We start from the raw sequence: 11,363 nt of genomic DNA, 5'->3' as shown, positions 1-11,363 counted from the left end.
ATTCCGCTATGTTGGATCATACTGGAATGACCACAGGCTTTTTTGAAATCTGGCTAAGGAGGTTTTATTTTTTCTGTGGTACGCGGGCCTCTCACTGTTGTGGCCTCTCCCGTTGTGGAGCACAGGCTCTGGACGCACAGGCTCCGCGGCCGTGGCTCACGGGGCTAGCCGCTCCACGGCATGTGGGATCTTCCCGGACCGGGACATGAACCTGTGTCCCCTGCGTCGGCAGGTGGACTCTCAAGCACTGTGTCACTAGGGAAGCCCTAAGGAGATGTTTTAAGTGAGGCTATTATGTGATTTTCAGACAACGCCATATGTAATTGACTATATACTATCTCATTACAGGAATAACTTCCAGTACTCATACTGACTACTCTACTGACTTAACTAGCACAAGACACAGAAGCATAAGGACAAAAACCACCTTACAATATTGCCATGTCTTGCACTTCACAGCTCTCAAAGCATGTGTGTTTGAAGAAGATAAAAAGAACTGAAAAGTACAAAACCAGAAGCTATTCTGTGGAAAATTATTTCAATCATCAGGCATGTGAAAGATAAGTCAAAGATTCAGTTCTCATCAATGCTTAGTCAAAACGGAAATTTTCTTCTGTCAAGAATATACTCCAGGGGCTTCCCTGATGGCGCAGTGGTTAAGAAGCCACCTGCCAATGCAGGGGACAAGGGTTCGAGCCCTGGTCCAGGAAGATCCCACATGCCACGGAGCAACTAAGCCGGTGTGCCACAACTACGGAACCTGCGCTCTAGAGCCCGTGAGCCACGACTACTGAGCCTGCGAGCCACAACTACTGAAGCCTGCGTGCCTAGTGCCCGTGCTCTGCAACAAGAGAAGCCACCGCAATGAGAAGCCTGTGCACCGCAACGAAGAGTAGCCCCCACTCCCTGCAAGTAGAGAGAGCCTGCGCACAGCAACGAAGACCCAACACAGCCAAAAATAAATAAATAAATAAATAAATAAATAAAAGAATATACTCCATCAACAATGTGTGTAATGGAATGGTGTGAATGAGTATTTTATCAGAATTCCTGTAATGCACAAACCTATAGCAGTACTGAAATCAGTAATGCATTTATAATAGTAAATATTTATGAGGAAGTACTCCATAGAGGTTTTCTCAAAGTTAACAATGAAAATTAATGTGACATTATCAATAATAAATTGTGAAGCTGAAATAAACTTTTCTAAACTATTAATAACTAGAAGCAAATTCTAATCAACCATGTTACAAGAAATCTATGTCTAAAAACTACAAAGTTTATTTCTTAAAATTTTATTTTGAAAATACATAAACTGTCGTATGAGGAGGCAGTTAAAGAATATATAGCTAAAAGAGTGGGGGAAAAGTTTTATAGAGACACATGTGGCAGTAGTTAATTTTTAAATGTCATTTTTCTAGATTTTGTGACACCTATAGTATTGATATTTGAAAGCATTTAAAAAATTGTAATTTGAAGATTTGCTACTTCCAGGTAGAATAAAATATTTTGAAGCAAAACAATGTTTACACTGAGAAAAACAAAAAAAGCCAAATAAAATAGCCAGCATTCAATCAAAAAGTTCTAGACAAACCAAGAGATAGAATCATATGACTAAAATTCTAAGAAAAGAACAGATAATACAAAAATATTTATATAAGATATTGTGTATCTTTATCAGGAAAAGTCTTTATCAAGAAAAGACTTTAAAATCATCAGAATTAATATTATATTTTATTTATTTGTGTATTATATTTATATATAGATATTTATATATTTATATAAAGAACTTAAAGATAAAGCCCTAGTTAAGGCAATAGTTAAGTGACAATAGCAGTAGCAGTGGGAGTGAAAAGAAATGGTTATATTCAAGCATATTTTGTCAGGAAAAGTTCAAGATCAAATGTCTGACTGCATACATGGGATGGATAGACGGAGTGGGAAAAATCAAAGTTAACTATAGAGGTTCTAGTGAAGATGGGGTTGCCGTCACCCAACCCAAGGGGCTGCGATCATCCCCAAGATCTAGGAGACTCAAAGGGAAGGTCATGGTCAGAGGCAAAGTTAATTGGTGGGAAAATAAGACTCCCAGTCTCTCCATCTCCTTATACCAGTTTTTTTTTAACATCTTTATTGGAGTATAATTGCTTTACAATGGTGTGTTAGTTCCTGCTTTATAACAAAGTAAATCAGTTATACATATGTCCCCATATCTCTTCCCTCTTGCATCTCCCTCCCTCCCACCCTCCCTATCCCACCCCTCTAGGTGGTCACAAAGCACCAAGCACATCTCCCTGTGCTATGCAGCTGCTTCCCACTAGCTATCTATTCCTTATACCAGTTTTGTTTTTCTGCTCATATACGTAGCAGCATTTCATTCAAGGGGAAAGTCATTGATCTGACTGGTCAAATTAAACAACATAGTTCAAGGCACATTTACAGTGGTTAGTTCCTCCACAATTTAGAAAGTCACATTCACAATTTCCCTCTTCCTACCCCGCAGAACACATTGGCCATTCCTCCAAAGTTTCCACTCCACAGAGTGGACCAGAGATGACATTAGCCCAGAACTGAGAGCTTGGCATGAGATGGTGTCAGCCCCACATAGAGCTCTGGCATAAGTTATAACCCAGCCCAACTCTACAGAGAGCTCTGCATGGAATCCTGGGAGTAAACTCAGCCATAATAATGTGATTCTGTTTTTCATTTGCTTTTCTTCCTTGATTAACTTTCCCTGGCCACTCTGACAAACGAACTTTCAGGCATTCCTGGGCCACTCACTAACTTTATTCCATTTAATGTCATCCAGATTCCCAAGAAAATTACTAACTATAAGGAGGGAAATTTGGAACATGGTGAGTTTTAGATGCCTGAAATATACAGGTCATTGAATCCAGTTAAGTAGCAAATTATCTGGATCTCAAATATGCCAGTAGAATAGCAGACTAAGCTCAATTTAATGTACTCTTACTGGAGACACATGTAAATTCTGGGTCAATTTTGAAAAAGTTAAAAGCACATAGCTGAGATTAAAAGAAAGAAAGGAACGCCTGCATGTTTCAGAAAGTAACAGAGAAATTAAATCCAGAGAAAGAAGAGCGCACTGATGTCTGTGGGTTCCGTTCCTTAGTATAGGCCTTATGTAAATAGGAGCTGGAGCTAGAAATCTAACATTACCTTGAGGCCAGGAATTTAGACTCAGGATGGAACAATATTGAGAAGTTGGTACAGATATCCTACAGAAATTTCATGAGGAACTGCTTAGTCCATTAAGAGGGCCAAGGGCGGTGGTGAGGAAGATTGATATCTCTTGAAAACCTTCAGGTGCAGAAAACATCAGCACCTCTGAAAAGTAGGCCTGTCCTTCCCAGCGTTGTGATGGCCAGGTTGTCACTAACCTGTAAGGCCCTGTATGAATCAGAAACTGCAAGGAGAGTAATTCAAAGAAAAACAGATGCAGGATGTGTTTGGCAATAAATCCTAGGACCCTATCAGAAACAAAATTAAAACCACTCTAAAGGGAAATTTTAACAAACCAGAGCAGATAGTATCCTAACCAGAATAGAATAATAATTCTGAGGAAGTTACTTTAGTTATTTAAGTAATATTCAATGCATTTCCATGGCCAGGCCCTTTTGAAGAATTCTAAAACATATACAAACAATTCGTTTACATCTTATATATCCCACCATCCAGAGCAAAATTCACTTAAGTACTGTACTGGTGGAAACTGGGCAGCACTATGGAGACAATAAAAAGGTGTTTACCATCAAAAAACGTGAAGGTAAGAAAGATAATGTCTAATTTTTAATTATCCTGTGGTTTATTGGAATCTTTTGGAAACCCAAAATAGAGAAAACCTAGGAGGCAATGAAGACTTAAATCTTTAGAGATTTATCAACTCATCTATAAAAGCTTTATTAATCTCTTCTTTTAATACCATTCCTGAGAGGTATAAATGTGTCCAGTGATAGGGTTGAAGAAGCCTGAGAGAATTTCAGTTGTTTACTATTCTTGGTCAGCTATTAAGACCTTTCAGGAGCATCTTGATTTTCATGGCATCGTCCAACAAAAAGCAGGATATTTTACAGAAAGTCCTGGTCCACTTTTTGGCTTGCTTTTTTGTTTATGTTTTTGGTTTTCTCACATTGGGCGGTACATTAGGCTACCTATTGCATACTCCCTCATTCATGCATGCATTCATTCAAACAATATTTACTGAGTTGAGATATTTAATTAACACCCAATAAATGATGTTTAGATGAATGAATGTGCTTTTTATCAAAGTAAGTGTAAGTACTGAGAAAAATTACAGAATGTATGATCCCAGCCCCACAAAAGCATATAATTGTGTTGAGGATATAACATATGCTGGTGAAATAACTAATATATCATATTGGACAGTTTCTAAGTTCAAAAATGAGTTTTTATAAATAATCAGAGCCTAAGGAGGACAAAGAAGGGACAGTTCATTATGGGTTGAATCTATCAATAAATGTACATTTCAGATGAGATTTGAGATTGACCTTAAAGAAAGAAGAGGACTTAGATATATGAACAGAGAACAAAAAAGGCATGGTGATAGCATGTGCATAGATAGTGTGGCCAATATTTATGTTCTTCCTTAAAGATAGTCAGAGATAACCCAAATGTAACTGTTTCCATGGGTCCATTCTCAGTATCCAAACAAAATGGCAAATCCTATCTTAGTAAAACTAATGAAAAACACAGTCTTTAACAAAGACATTGTGAAGGAAAGGGGGAGAGAAAGGCTTGCATCCCACACCACACAACAAAACTTATTTAATTATTTGTTTCATTTTCTCCCTCTGAAAATTTCCTCTCCCTCTCTCTGTACGTCTCTCTTCTCCCACATCTGGCCACAATCTACCAGCCACCTTTCCAGATCTTTCCAGAACTCTCCATCCTAGTTTCATTATGCCACAAGTTAAACATCTCACAGGTCTCCAGGATGCATCCTCATCACTTATTCCACAAAGACAGACAAAGGACACTTCTCAGGATCACGTTTCGTGGAAGGAAGAGGTAACGAGGAGTGATTATAAATACTATAAGGTGGAGAGCAGTGACTTAAAATACCATTTTTCCTCTTAGAATGTGAATACAGGGAACTTTGGGAAACTAGAAAATCTAGAAAGGATTCATTGATAATTATTTATTTTCAATGAATAAAATAAAATGTAATAATACGGCTAAACTCTGACAGATTAACTTTTTCAAAAGTTGCTTTCACACACCTTCACTATTGGGATGTTTGATAAACACATCTTTCTTCTTTCAAACTTTCAAACAATAAGAAACTTCCCATAAGTCCCTTGCCAGGCAAGATTACGGTATAACAATCCAAACAGATTTTTGAAGAAGACAACTGGTTGAAAGCACAGGAAAAGAGCTGGGTTTCTCTTTTTCAACAGTCACATAATGAGTAATGTGGGAATTGGTTTACAAAGTTTCTCTCCATGAGGGGCTAAGGTTAAGATTAGAACTTCTGAGGCCAGAAGAGCAAAATAACTACAACAACCCACATATTTTCAAGAGCCGCACTTTGGATGTGAGGGACTGATTTTTCCCACTCTGTTTTCAGCAACCCAACTGGTGTCTTTATTAAATGACATAAGAGAATACAGTGTGGCCAAGAAGGCTTAGATTTCCTTAGCCCCAAGTCAGATATTCTCAAGTGACTGTCCACTTAAATTAAAAAGAGAGATTTACAAGAGGAAGCTGGATACAACTGAGTGTACTTTTATTTCAACCCTTTACCTGAATGTTTTGTTTTGTTTTCAGTTCTCCACTGAAGTTGCCTACATTAATATATTTTTAAGAACATTTCCTTAAGTTGAAGTATTCATTCAGTATATTCATTTACTATAATTGAGAAAAGCCAAATGACTTAGGCAAATTCATTTCTATATTGCCACAGCAGTGTATTGTGAACTAAATGACACCTGGCAGTTCTTTACTCAGATACTAACTCAATTAGAAGGCAGAACAAGGATACCTACCCATTCAGGGAAGGAAAGGTCACTTAGCCTCTGTAGCTGTCTTAGGTCTCTTATCATCACAGTAACAAATTGAAGACTAAAAACCATACGATCATCTCAATAGATGCAGAAAAAGCTTTTGAAAAAATTCAATATCCATTCATGGTAAAAACTCTCCAGGAAGTGGGCATAGAGGGAACATACCTCAACATAATAAAGGCCATATATGACAAGCCCATAGCTAACATACTCAATGGTGAAAAGCTGAAAGCATTTTCCCTAAGATCAGGAACAAGACAAGGATGCCCACTCTCACCACTTTTATTGAACAGAGTTTTGGAATTCCTAGCCACAGCAATCAGACAAGAAAAAATAAATAAATAAAAGGACTCCAAAATGGAAAGGAAAAAGTAAAACTGTCACTGTTTGCAGATGGCATGATACATAGAAAATCTGAAAGACACCATCAAAAAACTATTCGAGCTCAAACATGAACTTGGTAAATTTGAAGGATACAATAGATTTCTATATATAAAATTTGTATTTCTATACACTAACAGTGAACTATCAGAAAGAGAAATTAAGGAAACAATCCCATTTACAATCGCATAAAAAAGAATAAAATACATAAGAATAAACCTGCCTAAGGAGGTAAAAGACCTGTACCCAGGAAACTATATGACACTCATAAAAGAAAGATGACACAAACAGCTGGAAAGATATACCATGGTCACAGATTGGAAGAATTAATATTGTTAAAATGACCATCATACCCAAGGAAATCTACGGATTCAATGCAGTCCGTATCAACATATCAAGGGCATTTTCCACAGACCTAGAACAAATAATTTTAAAGTTTGTATGGAAACACAAAAGATCCTGAATAGCTAAAACAGTCTTGAGAAAGAAGAACACAACTGGAGGAATCATGCTCCCTGGCTTCAGACTGTGCTACAAACCTACAGTAATCAAAACAGTATGGTACCGGCACAAAAACATCCATCACTGGAACAGAATAGAGAGCCCAGAAAGAAACCCATGCACTTATGGTCAATGAATCTATGACAAAGGAGGCAAGAATATGCAATGGAGAAAAGTCTGGGCTTCCTTAGGGATGGTTTCATCAATTAATTTGTTTTCTTAAATGGACCATACTTTTCCATGTGTTTGTATACCTTGTGAGTTTTTTGGTTGAACATTGGGCTTTCAAATATTATAATGTGGTGTCTATGGAAATCAGATTCTCCCACTTTCCCAGGGTTTTCTGGGCTTTTGATTGTTGAAGGCTGTAGTAGTCTGTTTGTTTAGGGACCTTTCCAAACTAGTTTTGCAATGACTGTACTCCTTATTGTATGTAGGCACTGAAGTCTCTGTTCCTTTAGTTCATGTTTAGCTAATGTTTTGACAGAGATGTCCTTGAATTCCTGCACCTAAGACAAACAAAAACAAATATACACAAGCACATCCACATGCACACTCAAAACCACACACCTCTCCCCATTGTGCAGATTGCTGGATCACTCCTTCAACATTTAGCTGATCTGCACTGAGTTCAGGGCTCAGCCCATGGTAAAAGCTTAGAGACTCCTCTGGTGTTTTCAGAACATGCATCTTATCTTGAGTATGCATGTGGTTTTCTTAATTTCTCTGGACACATATGTACTTTTTGTACGTTCTAAGTTCCCAAAGAATCTCCCCCAACTTTTGCTCCTGCATCTTATGTGGTCTATTGTATTTCAATGCACAGTCTTCTGCCCCAGCCATCTGTGCTTTGTTAGTTCACCTTGCACTTTTTTTGAGCAATGACCACTGCTTTTCCAGATTGTGTTCCAGGTTAGCTAAGACAGAGATAAGCATCTTGTGTCAGTCCTTCAGGTAGCTCCCAGACAGGTTAGAACAGATACACATAATAATCCGAGAGTATGGTTTCTTTTCCTCCCTCCTGAAGCAGGATTGAGAGTCCCATACTAGGAATGGTCTGCTGCTATTTTAAGACTATCACTGCATTAAGACCCCACCACTTTAAGACCATCACTACACTAACAGTAGATGGGGCAAGGGCAAGTAAAAATGCCACAAAGCTTTCCTGCCATTTTCAAATTGCCTCTTCCCTGGTTCAGTATGTGTTTGGTTGCTGTAAATCTTTGCCTGATTTCAGGACTAAGAGAAACTCAAGGAACGCCACAACAAGAAACAGTATACTCAAACTCTCAGATGCCAAAAGACAGAGAAAGAATCTTTTCTCCCAAAGGAGAAAGAAAAAACAAATTTGTTACAAAGCAGGGATCCTCAAAAAGATTCATAGCTAATTTCCTATCTGAAACCACGGAAGCAAGAGGCCAGACATATTTAAAGTGCTGAAAGAAAAAAATTGTCCACCAAGGATTCTATATTTGGCCAAACTGGCTTCAAAACTTAGGGAGAAATTAACACATTCCCAGATGAACAAAGGCTGAGGGCGTTTGTTTTACAACTTCCTAACACTGCCCTATGACAAATGCTAAATTGAACCTTCAGGTTGAAATGAAAGGACACTAGACAGCAACTCAAAGCTGTATAAAGAAATAGAAATCTCCAGTAAAGATAAATACATGGGCAGATACTAAAGCCAGTATTGTGCTACTGGCTTGTAACTCTACTTTGTATTTCTTACATGATTGAAAAAACAAATGCATAAAATAATCATAAATCCATGTTATTGGGCTCACAAAGTATAAAGGTGTAATTTGTGACAACAATAATGTAAGGAGGAGGAATGGAACTGTAGAGGAACAGAGTTTCTGTGTGCTATTGAAGTTGGTTGCAATTCAAATGATATTGGTTGAACTTTAGAAGGGTAAATGTAATCTTCTTGATAACCACAAAGAAAATATCAATAGACTATATGCAAAAAGAAATGAAAAAGGAATCAAGAGTTCACTACAACAAGATCGGCTAAGCACAGAAGAAGTCAGTAATGGAGTAAATGAGGGGAAAAAATGCATAAGACGTACAGAAAACAACCAGGAAACAGACAGAATTAAGTTCTTCCTCATCAGTAATTTTTGAAAAAGTAAGTGGATTAAGCTCTCCAATAAAAAGATAAATATTGGCAGAATGGACTTTAAAAACATCCATAATCCAAGTATATGCTGTCCGCAAAAAACTCACTTGATTCCAAGAGACACAAGTTGGTTGAAAGTTAAAGCACAGAATAAAATATCCCATGCAAATAGTAACAAAAAGAAAGAAAGAGAGAGAGAGAAAAAGAAAGGAAGGAAGGAAGGAAGGAATGAAGGAAGATAGATCTGGGATGGCTACATTAATATCACACAAAATAAACTTTAAATCAATACCTATCACAAGAGGAAAAGGAGGCCACTATATGTTGATAACAAGTTCAATCTATCAAGAAGATATAACAACCATAAACATATATGTACCAAACATCCCCCAAATATGTGAAGCAGACATTGACAGAATTGAAGGAAGAAATAGATAGTTCTAAAATAATAGTTGGAGATCAATACCTTGCTTTCAATAATGGATAACACATCTAGACAGAAGATCAGTAGAGAGGTAGGGGGACTGAATAACACATTTAACCAACTAAACCTAACAGCCATATATAGATCACTCCACTCAACAACAGCAGAATACACATTTTTCTCAAGTACACATGGAACATTCTCCAGGAAAGACCATATGTTAGACCACAATACAAGTACCAATACATTTTTAAGAAACTGAAATCATACAAAGTATCTTCTTTAGCCACAGTGAAATGAAGGTAGAAATCAATAACAGAACCATTGGTAGCCATTTCCCATCATGCCTGCCACACATGGTATAAAGCAATGAAGGAAAAAACATAATTGACCATTTAGAAAAGTGGGAAAGAGGACATACCATTGACACAGAGTGTGTGCTGTTTCCCGTTGTCAGGGATAGAAATAAATTAGCATCATTTATTCATTAGTGTGTTAATTTCTTGGTCAATCATTGGGCAGCCAGTGTTTCTGCCTGATGGGAAGATTTCCTATACTCAGTGTTGAGTGGAGACAACCTTGAAAGGGACATTTAAAAGGATTATACTGTGATGGGCTTAGCAGTACCCTTCCTCCTATGCCAGTATTTAGGCTGGGGTATTTCCATGCAGTGTGTACAATCGTAGGCCCCAGGTCACCAGAATTTAGTTGGATTCGTTTTGTTAATACATTCCCTCAGTACTTTGTCTTTTATTTGACTGTTGCATTTACTTCATTCTTTATTATCACTGCGAAACAACTTTGTTTCCTGTTCAGATGCCAAAAAGTGGATATCAATACCTCCTGAGTTTTACACATCACAGATCTGTTTTACACATCAGAGACAGAGACAGCAACTATTTCCTATGACTTTGAGACATGCTTTGAACATGTGATTAACATGTTGAGTGTTGAAATGTGTGTCGAGCTCATTATACTTGCTCTAAAAGGTTTCAAACTGCAAAGATTTAAACATCTTTATCTTTGAATAGTTTTCCTGTGCTGTCCCTTTGTGTCAGACTGTTAATGTGCAGTCTGGCACCTTCAAATAATGTGGCTTTGTAACCAATTATTTACATGTTGTTTTATCCACAGAGAATCTTTTTTTTAAATAAATTTATTTATTATTTATTTTTGGCTGTGTTGGGTCTTTGTTGCTGCACGTGGGCTTTCTCTAGTTGGGGCGAGCAGGTACTACTCTACATTGTGGTGTGTGGGCTCCTCATTGCTGTGGCTTCTCTCGTTATGGAGCACGGGCTCTAGGCGCTGGGGCTTCAGTAGTTGTGGCTCGTGGGCTTCAGTAGTTGTGGCTCATGGGCCCTAGAGCACAGGCTCAGTAGTTGTGGCGCACAGGCTTAGTTGCTCCGCAGCACGTGGGATCTTCCCAGACCAGGGCTCGAACCCATGTCCCCTGCACTGGCAGGCAGATTCCCAACCACTGTGCCACCAGGGAATTCCCCCATAGAGAATCTTAAGGTCAAAACATACAACTCGATTAACTACACTTCCTCCTGTTCACATTTCCCTCATCTTTTCTTCATCTTCTGTCTATGTTTCCTTGGCCCTGTTTATATTAAGTGCTTTTGCCATTATATTTGATTGTCTGTATTCCGGTGAGTTACCACAATGCTTTATGAGACATGGTAGGATATAAATGCATTTAAGTAATATATATATATATATATATACGTGTGTGTGTGTGTGTGTGTGTGTGTCTGCGTGTGTGTGTCGTTTGCTTGAGTGCAGTGTTTTTTGTTTTCTGTACTGAATTCATTAGCATGGGTCGGTATAAAATTTAGCATAGGTCGATATGTAATTTGTAAACTAATAAAGTCTTAAAAGTGAGGAATTAAGT

General features: G+C 37.9%; 1 pseudogene; it reads right to left on the bottom strand.

The window, feature by feature from the left end:
* Nucleotides 1–11,363, bottom strand: part of LOC137220003 (UDP-N-acetylglucosamine--peptide N-acetylglucosaminyltransferase 110 kDa subunit pseudogene) — a 33,549-nt pseudogene that overhangs the window by 5,748 nt on the left and 16,438 nt on the right.

Source organism: Pseudorca crassidens, chromosome 2 (assembly GCF_039906515.1).
Source record: "Pseudorca crassidens isolate mPseCra1 chromosome 2, mPseCra1.hap1, whole genome shotgun sequence".
NCBI lineage: Eukaryota > Metazoa > Chordata > Mammalia > Artiodactyla > Delphinidae > Pseudorca > Pseudorca crassidens.
This window is presented reverse-complemented; position numbering and strand designations above follow the sequence as displayed.